This window comes from Arachis hypogaea, chromosome 2 (assembly GCF_003086295.3).
Source record: "Arachis hypogaea cultivar Tifrunner chromosome 2, arahy.Tifrunner.gnm2.J5K5, whole genome shotgun sequence".
Lineage (NCBI taxonomy): Eukaryota > Viridiplantae > Streptophyta > Magnoliopsida > Fabales > Fabaceae > Arachis > Arachis hypogaea.
In genome coordinates this window covers 53,855,922-53,875,347 of record NC_092037.1, presented here as the reverse complement: position 1 = coordinate 53,875,347, position 19,426 = coordinate 53,855,922, and the positions used below count along the sequence as shown (strand labels likewise).

Genomic DNA, 19,426 nt, shown 5'->3' with positions numbered 1-19,426 from the left:
TACTATTTCTAAAAATAAAAATATATATTCTAAATTAGTAAATTGATCAATTCACTTTAAAAATTTATATGCAATCTAATTACATATAATAGAATAGAACGAAAGATAAACAAATAAATAATAAGGATCACTAAATTGAGAATAAAATAAAATATATAAATTCATGAAAAGAATAAAAAATAGATTAATACCTAAACTATAATTGTTTGAATTAAAATTTGCAATTGAAAATATCAAAAAGAGAAACAATGAAATTGAAAGATACATAGAGTCATAGAGAGCTATATAAAATAAAATAGAGAATTTAAAATTTACCTTTTGATGAAGAGAAGATGACCACTAGACAAGGAATAGAAAAAGAAGATTAAAAATATGAAACTAAGAAAAGGGTTTAAGAGAATAAATGAGTGACGGCTAGGATTTAAAAACAGAAGAAGACTAAATTTAATTAGGTTAACTAATAGTCAAAATCACAAAAAGATAAAATGGGCTTAGACTTTTAATAATTGGGCTTAGTTTATTTGTAGTGGGGTCATTTAAAATTTAAAGTGGGGGCATATTATATATATATATTTGGGTTTAAAAATATCAAATGTCACTGGGGGCAAGTGCCCCCCCCCATTCATGAAGGTGGGTCCGTGCCTGGAGGTAGCCATTGATAGCGGTGAAACCCTACATACAGCTTGCCATCGAAGGAGCCTTGCGTGCTTGAAGAAGAATACAGTAGGAAAGCAGAGATTCAGAAGATAGAGCATCTCCAAAACCTCAGCCTGTTCTCCATTACTGCAAAACAAGTATTTATTTCATGTTCTTTTACTCATCACAATTAAACCTGAGAATTATTGATATCCTGACTAAAAGTTACAAGATAACCATAGCTTGCTTCAAGCCGACAATCTCCGTGGGATCGACCCTTACTCACGTAAGGTATTACTTGGACGACCCAGTGCACTTGCTGGTTAGTTGTACGGAATTGCAAAAGTGTGATTGCAATTTCGTGCACCAAGTTTTTGGTGCCGTTGCCGGGGATTGTTCGAGTTTGGACAACTGACGGTTTACCTTGTTGCTTAGATTAAGACTGCTTTATTTTTGTTGGTTTAGAGTCTTTCATTTGAGTTTAGTTTCATATTTTAAGTTTGGTGTCAATTGTATGCTTTTGTTTTCTTTTATTTTTTTCGAATTTGCATGTTCTTAGTCTTTTCTTGATCTTTAAAAATTCTAAGTTTGGTGTCTTCTTTGTGTTTTCCTTTAAATTTTCGAAAAGTTGTGTTTGATTTTCTAAAAATTTTAAGTTTGGTGTCATTTTGTTGTTTTTCTCTTTCCTCTTTTAAAAAAAAAATCAAATTTTTTTCAAAATAATTTTCAATCATATCTTTTTAATTGGTTATTCCAAAATCTTTTTGATTGATTGATTAATTTAGTTTTCAATTTGCTTTGATTTTATTTTCTTTCAGTTTTCGAAATTTTATTTTATTTTCTTTTCCATTTATTTTATTTTATTATTTTCGGTCACATTTTAAATAAAATAAAATAAAATAATATCCGCATCATCTCTCTTTCTCCATCATGGACCTAAGTGGAATTGAGCAGTCCAGAAGGACTCTGGAGTCATATGCTAACCCCATTACAGCTGCATATGGGAGTAGTATCTGTATACCTTCCATTAAAGCAAGCAGCTTTGAGCTAAATCCTCAACTCATTATCATGGTGCAGCAAAATTGCCAGTATTCCGGTCTTCCACAAGAAGAACCTACTGAGTTTCTGGCACAATTCTTACAAATTGCTAACACAGTACGTGATAAAGAGGTGGATCAGGATGTCTACAGACTATTACTATTCCCATTTGCTGTAAAAGATCAAGCTAAGAGGTGGTTGAATAACCAATCAACAGCAAGCATAAAGACATGGAGACAATTATCAGACAAATTCCTGAATCAATTCTACCCTCCAAAAAGGATGACACAGCTAAGGCTGGACATCCAAGGCTTTAAACAAGAGGATAATGAATCCCTTTATAATGCCTGGGAGAGGTACAGAGGTATGCTAAGAAAATGCCCTCTGAAATATTTTCAGAGTGGGTACAATTAGACATCTTCTACTATGGGCTTACAGAAAAAGCTCAGATGTCTCTAGACCACTCAGCTGGTGGATCTATATATATGAGGAAGACGATTGAAGAGGCTCAAGAGCTCATAGATACTGTTGCTAGAAATCAACATCTATACTCAAGTAGTGAGTCCTCTACAAAAGAAGAAGCTATGGCAGTAACTACTGATCCTAATCCTCAAGAACAGATTGTTGAGCTTAATCAGCAATTACTCCTGATGACAAAACAGTTAGCAGAATTTAAAGAGATGCTCCAAGAAACCAAAATTGCTAATAAGAATATAGAATCACAGTTGAATCAGACAAAACAGCAGTTATCTAAACAGATAACATAATAATGGCAAGCAGTTCAACTGAGGAGTGGAAAGACATTGAATAGCACTGCTCAAAGTGGCAAAAAGCCAAGAAAGGAATAACTGACAGAGGATAACCAAACCACTGTCCAAAATCCCTCTGAGGACAGTAAGAGCCCAGAGAGGAATACTCCGGCGTTCAAACGCCAAAAAAGGGGGGAAAAGTAGGCATTAAACGCCCATTCCTTGCCTAATTCTGGCGTTCAAACGCCAGAAAAGGGGGAAAAGTTGGCGTTAAACGCCCATTCCTTACCCAATCCTGGCGTTCAAACGCCAATGAGGAATCAGACACCTGAGAGTGCTGATAGTAACCCCTTTAAAAAGGCTTCTCCAACCACTTCTGTAAGGAATAAACCTACAGCAACTAAGGTTGAAGAATATAAAGCCAAGATGCCTTATCCTCAAAACTCTGCCAAGCGGAACAGGATAAGTAATTTGCCCGCTTTACAGACTATCTAAGGACTCTTGAAATAAATATTCCGTTTGCAGAGGCACTTGAGCAAATACCTTCTTATGCTAAGTTCATGAAAGAGATCTTAAGTCATAAGAAGGATTGGAGAGAAACTGAAAAAGTATTTCTCACTGAAGAATGCAGTGCAGTCATTCTGAAAAGCTTACCAGAAAAGCTTCAAGATCTAGGAAGCTTTATGATACCATGCACATTAGAAGGTGCTTGCACCAAGACAGCCCTATGTGACCATGGAGCAAGTATCAATCTAATACCTGCATCCACTATCAGAAAGCTTGGGTTGACTGAAGAAGTCAAACCAACCCGGATATGTCTCCAACTTGCTGATGGCTCCATTAAATATCCATCAGGCATAATTGAGGACATGATTGTCAAGGTTGGGCCATTCGCCTTTCCAACTGACTTTGTAGTGCTGGAAATGGAGGAGCACAAGAGTGCAACTCTCATCCTAGGAAGACCCTTCCTAGCAACTGGATGAACTCTTATTGATGTACAAAAAGGGGAAGTAACCCTGAGAGTCAATGAGGATGAGTTCAAGTTGAATGCTGTCAAAGCTATGCAGCATCCAGACACATCAAATGACTACATGAGCGCTGACATTATTGACTCTTTGGTGGAAGAGATCAATATGACTGAAAGTCTAGAATCAGAGCTAGAGGACATCTTCAAGGATGTTCAGCCTGATCAGGAGGAACCAGAAGAAATAAAAGAATTTTTGAAAATTCCTCAGGAAGAGGATAAGCCTCCCAAACCTGATCTCAAACCACTACCACCATCCCTGAAGTATGCATTTCTGGGAGAGGGTGACACCTTTCCAGTAATCATAAGCTCTGCTTTAAATTCACAGGAAGAGGAAGCACTAATTCAAGTACTAAGGACACACAAGACAGCTCTTGGATGGTCCATAAGTGATCTTAAGGGTATTAGCCCAGCAAGATGCATGCACAAGATCCTATTGGAGGATAATGCCAAACCAGTGGTTCAACCACAAAGGCGGCTAAATCCAGCCATGAAGGAGGTGGTGCAGAAAGAGGTCACTAAATTACTAGAGGCTGGGATTATTTACCCTATTTCTGATAGCCCCTGGGTGAGCCCTGTCCAAGTTGTCCCCAAGAAGGGAGGCATGACAGTGGTTCACAATAAAAAGAATGAACTGTTTCCTACAAGAACAGTTACAGGGTGGCGTATGTGTACTGACTACAGAAGGCTCAATACAGCCACCAGAAAGGATTATTTTCCTTTACCATTCATAGACCAAATGCTAGAAAGACTAGCTGGTCATGATTATTACTACTTTTTGGATGGCTATTCAGGTTACAACCAAATTGCAGTAGATCCTCAGGACCAAGAGAAAACAGCATTCACTTGCCCTTCTGGCGTGTTTGCCTACAGAAGAATGCCTTTTGGTCTGTGTAATGCACCTGCAACTTTTCAGAGATGCATGCTATCCATCTTCTCTGATATGGTTGAGAAGTTCCTGGAAGTTTTCATGGATGACTTCTCAGTATATGGAGACTCATTTAGCTCCTGTCTTAACCATCTAGCACTTGTCTTGAAAAGGTGCCAAGAGACTAACCTGGTCTTAAACTGGGAGAAATGTCACTTTATGGTGACTGAAGAAATTGTCCTTGGGCACAAAATTTCAAGCAAGGGAATAGAGGTGGATAAAGCAAAGGTAGAGTTAATTGAAAAATTACCACCACCTGCCAATGTTAAGGCTATCAGAAGCTTTCTGGGGCATGCAGAATTCTACAGAAGGTTTATAAAGGATTTTTCAAAAATTGCAAAACCTCTAAGCAACCTGTTAGCTGCTGACACACCATTTGTGTTTGACACACAGTGTCTGCAGGCGTTTGAGACCCTGAAAGCCAAGCTGGTCACAGCACCAGTCATCTCTGCACCAGACTGGACATTACTATTCGAACTAATGTGTGATGCCAGTGACCATGCCATTGGTGCAGTGTTGGGACAGAGACATAACAAGCTTCTGCACGTCATTTATTATGCCAGCCGTGTTTTAAATGATGCACAGAAGAATTACACAACCACAGAAAAAGAGTTACTTGCAGTGGTCTATGCCATTGACAAGTTTAGATCCTATTTAGTAGGATCAAAAGTGATTATGTACACTGACCATGCTGCTCTTAAGTACTTACTCACAAAGCAGGATTTAAAACCCAAGCTCATAAGATGGGTGTTGCTTCTGCAAGAGTTTGATATAGAAATAAGAGACAGAAAAGGGACAGAGAACCAGGTAGCTGATCACTTGTCCCGGATAGAACCAGTAGTTGGGGCGTCCCTCCCCTCTTCTGAGATCTCTGAGACCTTTCCAGATGAGCAACTCTTTGCCATTCAGGAAGAACCATGGTTTGCAGATATTGCAAACTATAAAGCTATGAGGTTCATACCCTAGGAGTACAGCAGGGTGCAAAGAAAAAAATTAATTTCAGATTCCAAGTACTACCTATGGGATGAGCCATATCTCTTTAAGAGATGTGCAGACGGAATGATCCGCAGATGTGTACCTAGAGAGGAAGCACAAAGGATCCTATGGCATTGCCATGGATCACAGTATGGGGGACATTTCGGAAGTGAGCGAACAGCCACTAAAGTCCTCCAATGCGGCTTCTACTGGCCTACTCTCTATAGGGATGCCCGAGAGTTTGTGCGTAACTGTGACAGTTGCCAAAGAGCTGGTAACTTGCCTCATGGCTATGCCATGCCTCAACAAGGGATCTTAGAGATTGAATTGTTTGATGTATGGGGTATTGACTTCATGGGTTCGTTCCCACCATCATACTCAAACACTTATATTCTGGTGGCAGTAGACTATGTATCTAAATGGGTAGAAGCAATTGCCACACCCAATAATGATACTAAGACCGTGCTGAAATTCTTCCAGAAACACATATTCAGCAAATTTGGTGTTCCTAGAGTACTAATCAGTGATGGGGGCACTCATTTCTGCAACAAATAGCTGTACTCTGCTATAGTCCGATATGGAATTAGCCACAAAGTAGCAACTCCGTATCATCCACAGACAAATGGGCAAGCTGAAGTCTCTAACAGAGAGTTAAAAAGAATCCTGGAACGGACTATAATTGCCCGTAGAAAGGATTGGGCAAAGAGCTTGGATGATGCTCGGTGGGCATACAAAACAGCGTTCAAGACTCCTATAGGAACCTCTCCATACCAACTTGTGTATGGCAAGGCCTGTCATCTGCCCGTGGAACTGGAACATAAAGCCTACTGGGCAACCAGATTCCTAAACCTGGATGCTAAGTTAGCTGGTGAAAAAAGATTACTCCAGCTAAATGAGCTAGATGAATTTAGACTCAGTGCCTTTGAAAATGCAAAAATTTATAAGGAAAAGGCAAAGAAGTGGCATGACAAGAAGTTGTCATCCAGAGTCTTTAAACCAGGACAAAAAGTTCTGCTCTTCAACTCTAGGCTCAAACTATTCCCAGGAAAACTTAAATCCCGGTGGAGGGGTCCATATGTGATTACAGGAGTGTCACCATATGGATATGTTGAGCTTCAGGATATTGATTCTGATAAAAAGTTCATTGTTAATGGACAGAGTATCAAACATTATCTTGAAAGCAATTTTGAGCAAGAATGCTCAAAACTGAGGCTTGAATGAATCTCAGTAAAGGTCCAGCTAAAGACAATAAAGAAGCGCTTGTTGGGAGGCAACCCAATCATTAGCAGGTTATCTGTTTTAGTTTGATACATATTCTCAAAGGGTGATCATCAAAATTGAAGGAATTCACAGAGTTACAGAAAGATTTAGTGCAAAAATCAGAGAAAAAGAGCTTGCTGGCAAAAAAAAATGCCAGTAAGGGGTACTCTGGGCGTTAAATGCCAGAATGGATACCATTCTGGGCGTTTAATGCCAGTAAAGGTACCATTTTGGGCGTTAAACACCAGAATGGGCACCATTCTGGGCGTTTAATGCCAGGTTTGCAGCATCCTGGGCGTTTAACAAAATGCCCAGTGATGAAGGGGTTTCTGGCGTTTAACGCCAGCCAGGGTACCTGGCTGGGCGTTAAACCCCCATATTGGCCAACATTTGGGCGTTAAACGCCAGAATGGATACCATACTGGGCGTTTAACGCCAGATAGGTGGGGGAGAGAGATTTTGCTTTCCACTTCAAATTTTTTCAAACTTTCTTGTTTTGATACATAATTTTCTGCATAAACACATTTCAAACTTTCATCATTCACCTTCAAATCTCAAAAATTAAAATCATTCTTCAAATCCTTTCCAAATCTTCTTCAAAAAAAAAACTCAAATATCTTCTCAAATTCTTTCCATATCTTCTCAAATCTCCTTCAAAAATTTTCGAAATCTCTCCCTCTCCCTTATAAATACACGTTCGACCACCCCCTTTCCCCACCATTCGAATTTGCTCTCCTCCTCTCTCTCTCCTCTTTTCTTTCTTTTGCTTGAGAACAAGCAAACCTCTAAGTTTGGTGTATTTTTCCGTGATCACTAAGCTAAGGCTCATCAAGATCATGGCTCCCAAAGGAAAACAAACCAATTCAAGAGGCAAGAAGGAGAATGCTCCAAAGGATCTTTGGAGTCAAGAGAGGTTCTTAACCAAAGAACATGCAGACCATTACCACAAAATAATGGATCTAAGGTCAGTGATCCCGGAAGTTAAATTTGATCTGAAAGAAGATGAATATCCAGAGATCCAAGAGTAAATTTGAAACAGAGGATGGGAAGTTCTAACCAACCCTGAGACAAAGGTTGGAAGAAACATGGTTCAGGAATTCTACTCAAATCTGTGGCTAACAGATAAGCAAAGAATGACTGGGACTGCTTTTTATACCTACAGAACCATGGTCAGAGGGAGAATTTTTACTTCCATCTGGACAAAATAAGAGAGGTCTTCAAATTACCTCAACTGCAAGATGATCCTGAATCCTTTAATAGGAGAATGGTGAGAGCAGATAAGGGGTTGGATCTAGTTCTAGAGGACATATGCCTCCCTGGAACTAAGTGGACAACCAATTCAAAAGGTGTCCCAAACCAACTCAAGAGGGAAGACCTCAAACCAATTGCAAGAGGTTGGCTAGACTTTATTGAGCGTTCTATATTGCCCACTAGCAACCGTTCTGAGGTCACCATCAAGAGAGCAGTGATGATTCATTGCATTATGCTGGAAAAAGAAGTGGAGGTTCATCATCTGATTGCTTGTGAGATTTACACAATTGCAAACAAGAATTCCACTGAAGCTAAACTGGCTTACCCAAGCTTAATCTCTTTGCTATGTAAAGATGCTGGGGTAAGGATGCGAGTAGATGAATCCATCCCAATTGAACACCCAATCACCAAGAAGTCAATGGAAGGACAAATGCAAGATAACTCTATCAAAAGGAGGGCGCAGGAGTTCCTCCCTAAACTTCCTGAAATTGACTACTGGACCCGCCTAGAAGCATCTGTTGCCAAGTTGCAAGAAGCTATGGAACAAATTAAGGAAGAACAGCAGAATCAAAACTGCATGCTCTGCAAATTGCTGAAGGAACAAGAGAAGCAGGGGCGTGAGCTACAGGAGCTGAAGCGCCAGAAGCTCTCCCTTGAATGGTCAAATACCCCACAAGTTGAGGGAGCATCCACTTCTCAAGATCAAGGTTGTTGAGTCCTAACTCTGTGATAACCTCTATCATTAGGAGTCTATTTTAGAGTCATTTAAATTTTTTTTCTATTACTATTAGTCCTATCTTATATTTATTTTTTAGTCTTGTTTTTAATTCATGATTAATAAAATTTAAGGTTCATGTCTTAAAGTTATAAATGTCCTATGAATCCATCACCTCTCTTAAATGAAAAATACTTTAATCACAAAAGAACAAGAAGTACAGGATTTCGAATTCATCTTTGAAACTAGTTGAATTAGTTTGATGTGGTGACAATACTTTTTGTTTTCTGAATGAATGCTTGAACAGTGCATATATCTTTTGAATTTGTTGAGTAAAGAATGTTAAACTTGTTGGCTCTTGAAAGAATGATGGAAAAGGAGAAATGTTATTGAGGATCTGAAAAATCATCAAATTGATTCTTGAAGCAAGAAAAAGCAAAAAAAAAAAAGTGATCCAAGGCAAAAAGAGTGTGCTTAAGAACCCTGGACACCTCTAATTGGGGACTCTAGCAAAGCTGAGTTACAATCTAAAAAGGTTACCCAGTTATGTGTCTGTGGCATATATGTATCCGGTGGTAATACTGGAAGACAGAGTGCTTTGGGCCACGGCCAAGACTCATAAAGTAGCTATGTTCAAGAATCATCATACTTAACTAGGAGAATCAATAACACTATCTGAATTCTGAGTTCCTATAGATGCCAATCATTCTAAACTTCAAAGGATAAAGTGAGATGCCAAAACTGTTCAGAAGCAAAAAGCTACTAGTCCCGCTCATCTAATTGGAGCAAGTTTCATTGATATTTTGGAGTCTATAGTATATTCTCTTCTTTTTATTCTATTTGATTTTCAGTTGCTTAGGGACAAGCAACAATTCAAGTTTGGTGTTGTGATGAGCGGATAATTTATACGCTTTTTGGCATTATTTTTAGTATGTTTTTAGTATATTTTAGTTAGTTTTTATTATATTTTTTATTAGTTTTTAGTTAAAATTCACTTTTCTGGGCTTTACTATGAGTTTGTGTGTTTTTCTGTGATTTTAGGTATTTTCTGGCTGAAATTGAGGGACCTGAGCAAAAATCTGATTCAGAGGCTGAAAAGGACTGCAGATGCTGTTGGATTCTATTCAATGCTCAGCCTAAGCACACACTAAGTGGACCCCGAAAGTGGATTTTTACGTCATTTACTCATTTCTGTATATCCTAGGTTACTAGTTCACTATTATTAGGACCTTTTGACATTGTATCTCTACCTCATGACACTTTACACGTTTTTTATTGTATCTTCTACGACATGAGTCTCTAAACCCCATGGTTGGGGGTGAGGAGCTCTGCTGTGTCTTGATGGATTAATGCAATTACTACTGTTTTTCAGTCAATCATGCTTGCTTCTATTCTAAGATATCACTTGTTCCTAAACCTGATGAATGTGATGATCCGTGACACTCATCATCATTCTCACCTATGAACGTGTGCCTGACAACCACCTCCTTTCTACCTTAGATTGAGTAGATATCTCTTGGATTCTTTAATCAGAATCTTCGTGGTATAAGCTAGAATTGATGGCGGCATTCAAGAGAATCCGGAAGGTCTAAACCTTGTCTGTGGTATTCTGAGTAGGATTCAAGGATTGAATGACTGTGACGAGCATCAAACTCCTGAAGGCTGGGCGTTAGTGACAGACGCAAAAGAATCACTAGATTCTATTCCGACCTGATTGAGAACCGACAAATGAATAGCCGTGCTGTGACAGAGCGCATTGAACATTTTCACTGAGAGGATGGGAGGTAGCCATTGACAACGGTGAAACCCTACATACAGCTTGCCATGGAAGGAGCCTTGCGTGCTTGAAGAAGAAGACAGTAGGAAAGCAGAGATTCAGAAGATAGAGCATCTCCAAAACCTCAACCTGTTCTCCATTACTGCAAAACAAGTATTTATTTCATGTTCTTTTACTCATCACAATTAAACCTGAGAATTATTGATATCCTGACTAAGAGTTACAAGATAACCATAGCTTGCTTCAAGCCAACAATCTCCGTGGGATCGACCCTTACTCACGTAAGGTATTACTTGGACGACCCAGTGCACTTACTGGTTAGTTGTGCGGAATTGCAATAGTGTGATTACAATTTCGTGCACTATTATGATAGCATGGTTGATTATGGTGTGGAAAGAAAGAAGTTAATGGAAGCACGCTACTATTATGGCATCGTATTCCTGATAATGAATCTTGTTACCTGGTTTTTCCGTGACTATGGCCAAACTCTCTTCTTACCTTGCCTTCATTGTATGTCATTCTTGTATCATTATTTTCCTTTGGCTCTACAAACTAATATGCACTTCTTTTTCCATTTCCTTTTTACTTTTTTCGGTAATTAAGAAAAATGACAGAGTCACTGCATTTTATCAATATTTTGAGCCAACACTTTAATTATATATTATTAAGATTTAAAATTCAGAATTTAATCTTTTAGTATTTAAAATCATTCAAGAGTTGATAAAAAATGCTAAATTTTATTAGTCATCTATTGTTCTAAAATTTAAAAAAAATTAATTAATTATTAACTGTGAAAAAAATTAACCATAAAAAAATTAAATTAAAACCTAGTAAAAAACAAAACTAAAATTATTTAAAATTAAAAATATTTTTGAATTTTCTTAAATCATTTAGAAATAAAAAATGTTTCATTCTATCTTAAAATAAATATAATATTAACTTTAGATATGTATACTTGTATTCTTTCTTTTGTCTTAGTTAATTTTATTTTATTTTAAAGAGAATAAATAAAGTTTTATAAACATAATTATAGTTTAATTTAAATCTCAAAATATTATCCATACTTAGAATTATAATTCATAAAATATATTAATAATTTTTGTCTCATCAATTATTAATAATTTATCACCCATTATATTACACTATTGAACCATCAACACAACTCATCAACAGTTACAATAATTTATGCACAATTTTTATAAAGTTGTCCGCACAAAAATTAACAAAGATTAATGAGAATAAATTGATCATAATAAACAAGTAAAAGCTCATGCTTCATTGTGCAAATCTCATTAAAGCTCATGGAATATTTTTATTGTGCAAATCTCATGAAAGATTAACAAATTTTGCCAACTAATTATACACCATCGTAATTTTAACAAGGTTTTGAGCAAAAAAAAAGCACAACAGTGAGAGACAACACAGCACAAAAAAAAACACATCACAACATCATTTTAACAAGGTTTTTTAACAGCACAACACAAAAAACACAATAGTGAAGAAAAACAGTGACAAGAGAAGGATGAACACATCAACAGTTAACAGAGCTAATCAATCATCATTTAAAGTGGTTTTTGAACAAAATTAAAAATACAAAGAACGAACATTAGCAGTGAGAAAAAAAACGAGCACAGTAACAATGAGCAGAGTTAATTAATAATCATTCAAAGTCGGTTTTAAAGAACTAGCACCAGCAGTGAGTACAGAAGAACGAGCACAGAGGCAGCAATGAGCATAATAAATTAGAATAAATTATAAAAGTCTATTTATTTTATTTTTCATTCAAAAAATTTTAAAAAAAATATATAACAATAAAAATATAATTACAAAAAATTCATAAAAATAATAAAAAATTATGTTTCTATATCTTTTTTATAAGGATAAACGTAAAAATATATTAATTTAGAATTTTTAGACATAATATCTCTATTTATATATTATCTGTTAAATATAATTTTTTATTTTTGATGTATCTGGTGTCAATATTTCATATATATAAACAAAGATGACTTGTCAGAGACACAAGTAAAGAGAGAAAAGAGAGTGCGACTCCAATAACCACTCCTCTTAGTGCTTTCCATTTTCCTTTTTTTCTTGCTTCAACCATAAATTAAATTAAAATCAAATGAAAATAGGGTTGAATAGTGGTGGACGAAATTGTGATCACTATTCTTTAAGTTGTATGAAATTATTATTGTGGCACCAGTTGAATTCACAACTCCGTTCAACTAACCAGCAAGTGTACTGGGTCGTCCAAGTAATAAACCTTACGTGAGTAAGGGTCGATCCCACAGAGATTGTTGGTATGAAGCAAGCTATGGTCACCTTGTAAATCTCAGTTAGGCAGATTAAAATTGTTTATGGGTTTTCAAAAATAGAAATAAGAAAATAAATAATAAAAGGGATAGAGTACTTATGCAGATTCATTGGTGGGAATTTCAGATAAGCGAATGGAGGTACTGTATGGCTCAAGGACGCCTGCTCTCCCACTGCTTCAACTCAATCCTTCTTACTACTTTCCATGGCAAGCTGTATGTAGGGCATCACCGTTGTCAATGGCTACATCCCATCCTCTCAGTGAAAACGTTCCTATGCTCTGTCACAGCACGGCTAATCATCTGTCGGTTCTCAATCAGGTTGGAATAGAATCCCTTGATTCTTTTGCGCTTGTCATCACGCCCAGCCTTCAGGAGTTTGAAGCTCGTCACAGTCATTCAATCATAGAATCCTACTCGGAATACCACAGACAAGGTTTAGACTTTTCGGATCCTCATGAATGCCGCCATCTATCTAACTTATACCACGAAGATTCTGTTGGGGAATCTAAGAGATACACATTCAAGCTTTTGTTGCATGTAGAACGGAAGTGGTTGTCAATCACGTGCGTTCATAAGTGAGAATGATAATGGGGGTTACTTATCATCACATTCATCATGTTCTTGGGTACGAATGAATATCTTGGAATAAGAATAAGAGAGAATTGAATAAAAGACAATAGAATTGCATTAATACTTGAGGTACAGCAGAGCTCCACACCCTTAATCTATGGTGTGCAGAAACTCCACCGTTGAAAATACATAAGTAAAAGGTTCAGGCATGGCCGAATGGCCAGCCCTCTCCATGATCAAGTGACCGAATGATCAAAGACTTAAAGTGGTCAAAAGATGTCTAATACAATAGTTAAATGTTCTATTTATAATAAACTAGCTCCTAGGGTTTACATGAGTAAGTAATTGATGCATAAATTCACTTCCGGGGCCCACTTGGTGTATGTTTGGGCTGAGCTTGATCAATCCATGAGCTGAGACTTCTCTTGGAGTTGAACTCTGAGTTATGACGTGTTTTGGGCGTTCAACTCCGGATCATGACGTTTTTCTGGCGTTTAACTCCAGACAGCAGCATGTACTTGGCGTTCAACGTCAAGTTACGTCGTCAATCTCCGAATAAAGTATGGACTATTATATATTGCTGGAAAGCTCTGGATGTCTATTTTCCAACGCCGTTGAGAGCGCGCCAATTGGAGTTCTGTAGCTCCAGAAAATCCATTTCGAGTACAGGGAGGTCAGATTCCAACAGCATCAGCAGTCCTTTTGTCAGCCTTTTTCAGAGTTTTGCTCAAGTCCCTCAATTTCAGCCAGAATTTACCTGAAATCACAGAAAAACACACAAACTCATAGTAAAGTCCAGAAATGTGAATTTAACATAAAAACTAATGAAAACATCCCTAAAAGTGGCTCAAACTTACTAAAAACTATCTAAAAACAATGCCAAAAAGCGTATAAATTATCCGCTCATCACAACACCAAACTTAAATTGTTGCTTGTCCCCAAGCAACTGAAAATCAAATAGGATAAAAAGAAGAGAATATACTATAAACTCCAGAATATCAATGAATATTAATTTAATTAGATGAGCGGGACTTGTAGCTTTTTGCTTCTGAACAGTTTTGGCATCTCACTTTTTCCTTTGAAGTTTAGAGTGATTGGCTTCTCTAGGAACTTAGAATTTCGGATAGTGTTATTGACTTTCTTAGTTAAGCATGTTGATTCTTGAACACAGCTACTTATGAGTCTTGGTCGTGGCCCTAAGCACTTTGTTTTCCAGTATTACCACCGGATACATAAATGCCACAGACACATAACTGGGTGAACCTTTTCAGATTGTGACTCAGCTTTGCTAGAGTCCCCAGTTAGTGGTGTCCAGAGCTCTTAAGCACACTCTTTTGCTTTGGATCACGACTTTAACCACTCAGTCTCAAGCTTTTCACTTGGACCTTCATGACACAAGCACATGGTTAGGGACAGCTTGATTTAGCCGCTTAGGCCTGGATTTAATTTCCTTGGGCCCTCCTATCCATTGATGCTCAAAGCCTTGGATCCTTTTTACCCTTGCCTTTTGGTTTTAAGGGCTATTGGCTTTTTCTACTGCTCCTTCTTTTTCTTTCTATTTTTTTTTTCGCCATTTTTTTTCGCAAGCTTCCCTTTTTTACTGCTTTTTCTTGCTTCAAGAATCAATTTCATGATTTTTTCAGATCATCAATAACATTTCTCTTTGTTCATCATTCTTTCAAGAGCCAACAATTTTAACACTCATAAACAACAAGATAAAAAATATGCACTGTTCAAGCATTCATTCAGAAAACAAAAAGTATTGTCACCACATCAATATAATTAAATTAAATTCAAGGATAAATTCGAAATTTATGTACTTCTTGTTCTTTTGAATTAAAACATTTTTCATTTAAGAGAGGTGAAGGATTAATGGATTTTATTCATAGCTTTAAGGCATGGTTACATACTAATGATCATGAAGTAGAGACACAAAACATAGATAAACACAATATTAAAAACCGAAAACAGAAAGAAATAAAGAACAAGGAATGAATCCACCTCTAGTGGCGTCTTCTTCTTGAAGGACCAATGATGTTCTTTAGCTCTTCTATGTCCCTTCCTTGCCTTTGTTGCTCCTCCCTCATTGCTCTTTGATCTTCTCTTATTTCTTGGAGAATGATGGAGTGCTCATGATGTTCCACCCTTAATTGTTCCACATTATGGCTCAAATCTTCTAAGGAGGTATTGAGTTGCTCCCAATAGTTGTTGGGAGGAAAGTGCATTCCTTGAGGCATCTCAGGAATTTGTTGATGATGAGCTTCCTCATGCACTTCTTGAGGGCCGTGAGGAGCTTCTCTTGCTTGCTCCATCCTTTTCTTGGTGATGGGCTTGTCTTCTTCAATGGAGACATCTCCTTCTATGATAACTCCAGCTGAGTAACATAGATGGCAAATAAGGTGAGGGAAGGCTAGCCGTGCCATGGGTGAAGGCTTGTCGGCTATTTTGTAAAGTTCATTGGAGATGACCTCATGAACTTCCACTTCCTCTCCAATCATGATGCTATGGATCATGATGGCCCGATCCACAGTAACTTCAGATCGGTTGCTAGTAGGAATGATAGAGCGTTGGATGAACTCCAACCATCCTCTAGCCACAGGCTTGAGATCCAGTCTTCTTAGTTGAACTGGCTTGCCTTTGGAGTCTATTCTCCACTGAGCTCCTTCCACACATATGTCCATAAGGACTTGGTCCAACCTTTGGTTAAAGTTGACCCTTCTAGTGTAGGGGCGTTCATCTTCTTGCATCATGGGCAAGTGAAACGCCAACCTCACATTTTCCGGACTAAAATCTAAGTATTTCCCCCGAACCATTGTAAGATAGTTCTTTGGATTCGGGTTCATACTTTGATCATGGTTTCTAGTGATCCATGCTTTGGCATAGAACTCTTGAACCATCAATATTCCGACTTGTTGCATGGGGTTGGTTAGGACTTCCCAACCTCTTCTTTGGATTTCATGTCGGATTTCCGGATACTCATTCTTTTTGAGCTTGAAAGGGACCTCGGGGATCACCTTCTTCTTTGCCACAACATCATAGAAGTGGTCTTGATGGCTCTTGGAGATGAATCTTTCCTTCTCCCATGACTCGGAGGTGGAAGCTTTTGTCTTCCCTTTCCCTTTTCTAGAGGATACTCCGGCCTTAGGTGCCATTGATGGTAATGGAAAAACAAAAAGCTTATGCTTTTACCACACCAAACTTAAAATTTTGCTCGCCCTCGAGCAAGAAAGAAAAGAAGAGTAGAAGAAGAAGAAGAGAAGATGGTAGAAAGGGGAGGAAGTAGGTTCGGCTATGTGGGAGAAGAAGGGTTTGTGTTGTGTGAAAATGAGGTAGAATGGAAGGGTATTTATAGGGAGAGGGGAGGGTGGGAATTCGGCCATTTTGGGTGGGAATGGGTGGGAAAGTGAATTTGAATTTTATGAAGGTAGGTGGGGTTTATGGGGAAGAGTGGGTTGATGTGAATGGTGAATGGGGTAATTGGGAAGAGGAATTGAAGTGATTGGTGAAGGTTTTTGGGAAGTGTGATATGGGAAAGAGTGAAATGAGATTAGGATTAGGAGAGTGTGATTAGGATTAAAAGAGAAGGTGGGAATATGGTAGGTGGGGATCCTGTGGGGTCCACAGATCCTGAGGTGATCCTGTGGGGTCCACAGATCCTGAGGTGAAAAGAAATACCATTCCTTCACCATATAGGCATGTAAATTGCCTTCGTGCATCATTCTGGCGTTCAAACGCCCATTGGTGCACGTTCTGGGCGTTCAACGCCCATGTAATGCATGTTTCTGGCGTTGAACGCCAGTTTCATGCTTGTTGCTGGCGTTCAACGCCAGCTTGTCTCCTCCAGGCACATTCCTGGCGTTCAGCGCCAGGATGTTGCTTGTTTCTGGCGTTCAGCGCCAGAATGGTGCTCTGTTCTAGCGTTGAATGCCAGCCAGATGCATCTTACTGGCGTTGAACGCCAGTCTGCGCTACCTCCAGGGTGAAAAATTTTTTTCTTCTGTTTTTGACTCTGTTTTTAATTTTTTTGATTTTTTTCGTGACTCCTCATGATCATGTACCTAATAAAACACAAAATAACAATAAAATAAAATAAAATAAAAGTTAGATAAATAAAATTGGGTTGCCTCCCAACAAGCGCTTCTTTAATGTCAATAGCTTGACAGTGGCTCTCATGGAGCCACAAGGTGATCAGGTCAATTTTAGTGTGTAGTCCCAACACCAAACTTAGAGTTTGGATATGGGGTCTTAACACCAAACTTAGAGTTTGGTTGTGGCATCACAACACCAAACTTAGAGTTTGACTGTGTGGGCTCTTCTTGACTCTGAACTGAGAGAAGCTCTTCCTGCTTACTCTCTTTTGTCACAGAGGGATGGCCATGTGCCTTAAACACAAGGTAGTCTCCATTCAATTGAAGGACTAATTCTCCTCTATTGACATCTATCACAGCTCCTGCAGTGGCTAGGAAAGGTCTTCCTAGGATGATGCATTCATCATCTTCCTTCCTAGTGTCTAGGATTATGAAATCAGCAGGGATGTAAAGGCCTTCAACCTTTACTAGCACGTCCTCTACTATTCCATAAGCTTGTCTCAATGACTTATCTGCCAATTGCAATGAGAACAAGGCAGGTTGTACCTCAATGATTCCCAGCTTTTCCATTACAGAGAGTGGCATAAGATTTATCCCTGACCCCAGATCACATAGAGCTTTTTCAAAGCTCATGGCGCCAATGGTACAAGGTATTAAGAACTTGCCAGGATCTTGTTTCTTTTGAGGTAGAGTTTTCTGAATCCAAGTATCCAGTTCACTAATGAGCAAGGGAGGTTCACTTTCCCAAGTCTCATTACCAAACAGCTTGGCATTCAGCTTCATGATAGCTCCTAAATATTGAGTAACTTGCTCTTCAGTCACATCTTCATCCTCTTCAGAGGAAGAATAGTCTTCAGAGCTCATGAATGGCAGAAGGAGATTTAATGGAATCTCTATGGTCTCTAGATGAGCCTCAGATTCCTCTGGATCCTTAATAGGAAACTCCTTCTTGCTTGAAGGACGTCCCAGGAGGTCTTCCTCACTAGGATTTTCGTCCTCCTCCTCCCTAGTGCATTCGGCCACTTTGATTAAATCAATGGCCTTGCACTCTCCTTTTGGATTCTCTTCTGTATTGCTTGGGAGAATACTGGGAGGAGTTTCAATGACTTTCTTACTCAGCTGGCCCACTTGTGCCTCCAAATTTCTAATGGAGGATCTTGTTTCATTCATGAAACTGAAAGTGGCCTTTGACAGATCAGAGACTATATTGGCTAAATTAGAAGTGTTTTGTTCAGAATTCTCTGTCTGTTGCTGAGAAGATGATAGATATGGCTTACTATTACTCAGCCTATTGCGTCCACCATTGTTAAAGCCTTGTTGAGGCTTTTGTTGATCCCTCCAGGAGAAATTTGGATGATTTCTCCATGATGGGTTATAGGTGTTTCCATAAGGTTCACCCATGTAATTAACCTCTGCCATGGCAGGGTTCTCAGGATCATAAGCTTCTTCAGAAGCTACCTCTCTAGTACTGTTGGATGCATGTTGCAATCCATTCAGATTTTGAGAGATTATGTTGACCTGTTGAGTCAACATTTTGTTCTGAGCCAATATGGCATTCAGAGCATCAATTTCAAGAACTCCTTTCTTCTGAGGTATCCCATTATTCACGGAATTCCTCTCAGAGGTATACATGAATTGGTTGTTTGCAACCATGTCAATGAGTTCTTGAGCCTCTTCAGGCGTTTTCTTCAGGTGAATAGATCCACCTGCAGAATGGTCCAATGACATTTTCGAAAATTCAGAGAGACCATAATAGAATATATCTAATAGGGTCCATTCTAAAAACATGTCAGATGGACATCTTTTGGTCAACTGCTTGTATCTTTCCCAAGCTTCATAGAGGGATTCACCATCTTTTTGCTTGAAGGTTTGAACATCCACTCTCAGCTTGCTCAGCTTTTGAGGAGGAAAGAATTTATCCAAGAAGGCAGTGACCAGCTTATCCCAGGAGTCCAGGCTATCCTTAGGTTGTGAATCCAACCATATTCTAGCTCTGTCTCTTACAGCAAAAGGGAAAAGCATGAGTCTGTAGACTTCAGGATTAACTCCATTCGTCTTTACAGTCTCACAGATCTGCAAGAACTCAGTTAAGAACTG

At 38.5% G+C, this 19,426-nt stretch overlaps 1 non-coding gene across 1 annotated transcript; it reads left to right on the top strand.

Annotated features, from left to right (window-relative positions):
• The first annotated feature begins 19,115 nt into the window (after positions 1 to 19,115).
• On the top strand, positions 19,116 to 19,219 carry LOC112764699 (small nucleolar RNA R71). The gene has a single exon (XR_003183288.1). It is a non-coding gene; the product is annotated as a small nucleolar RNA R71 (small nucleolar RNA).
• The last annotated feature ends 207 nt before the right edge of the window (positions 19,220 to 19,426 follow it).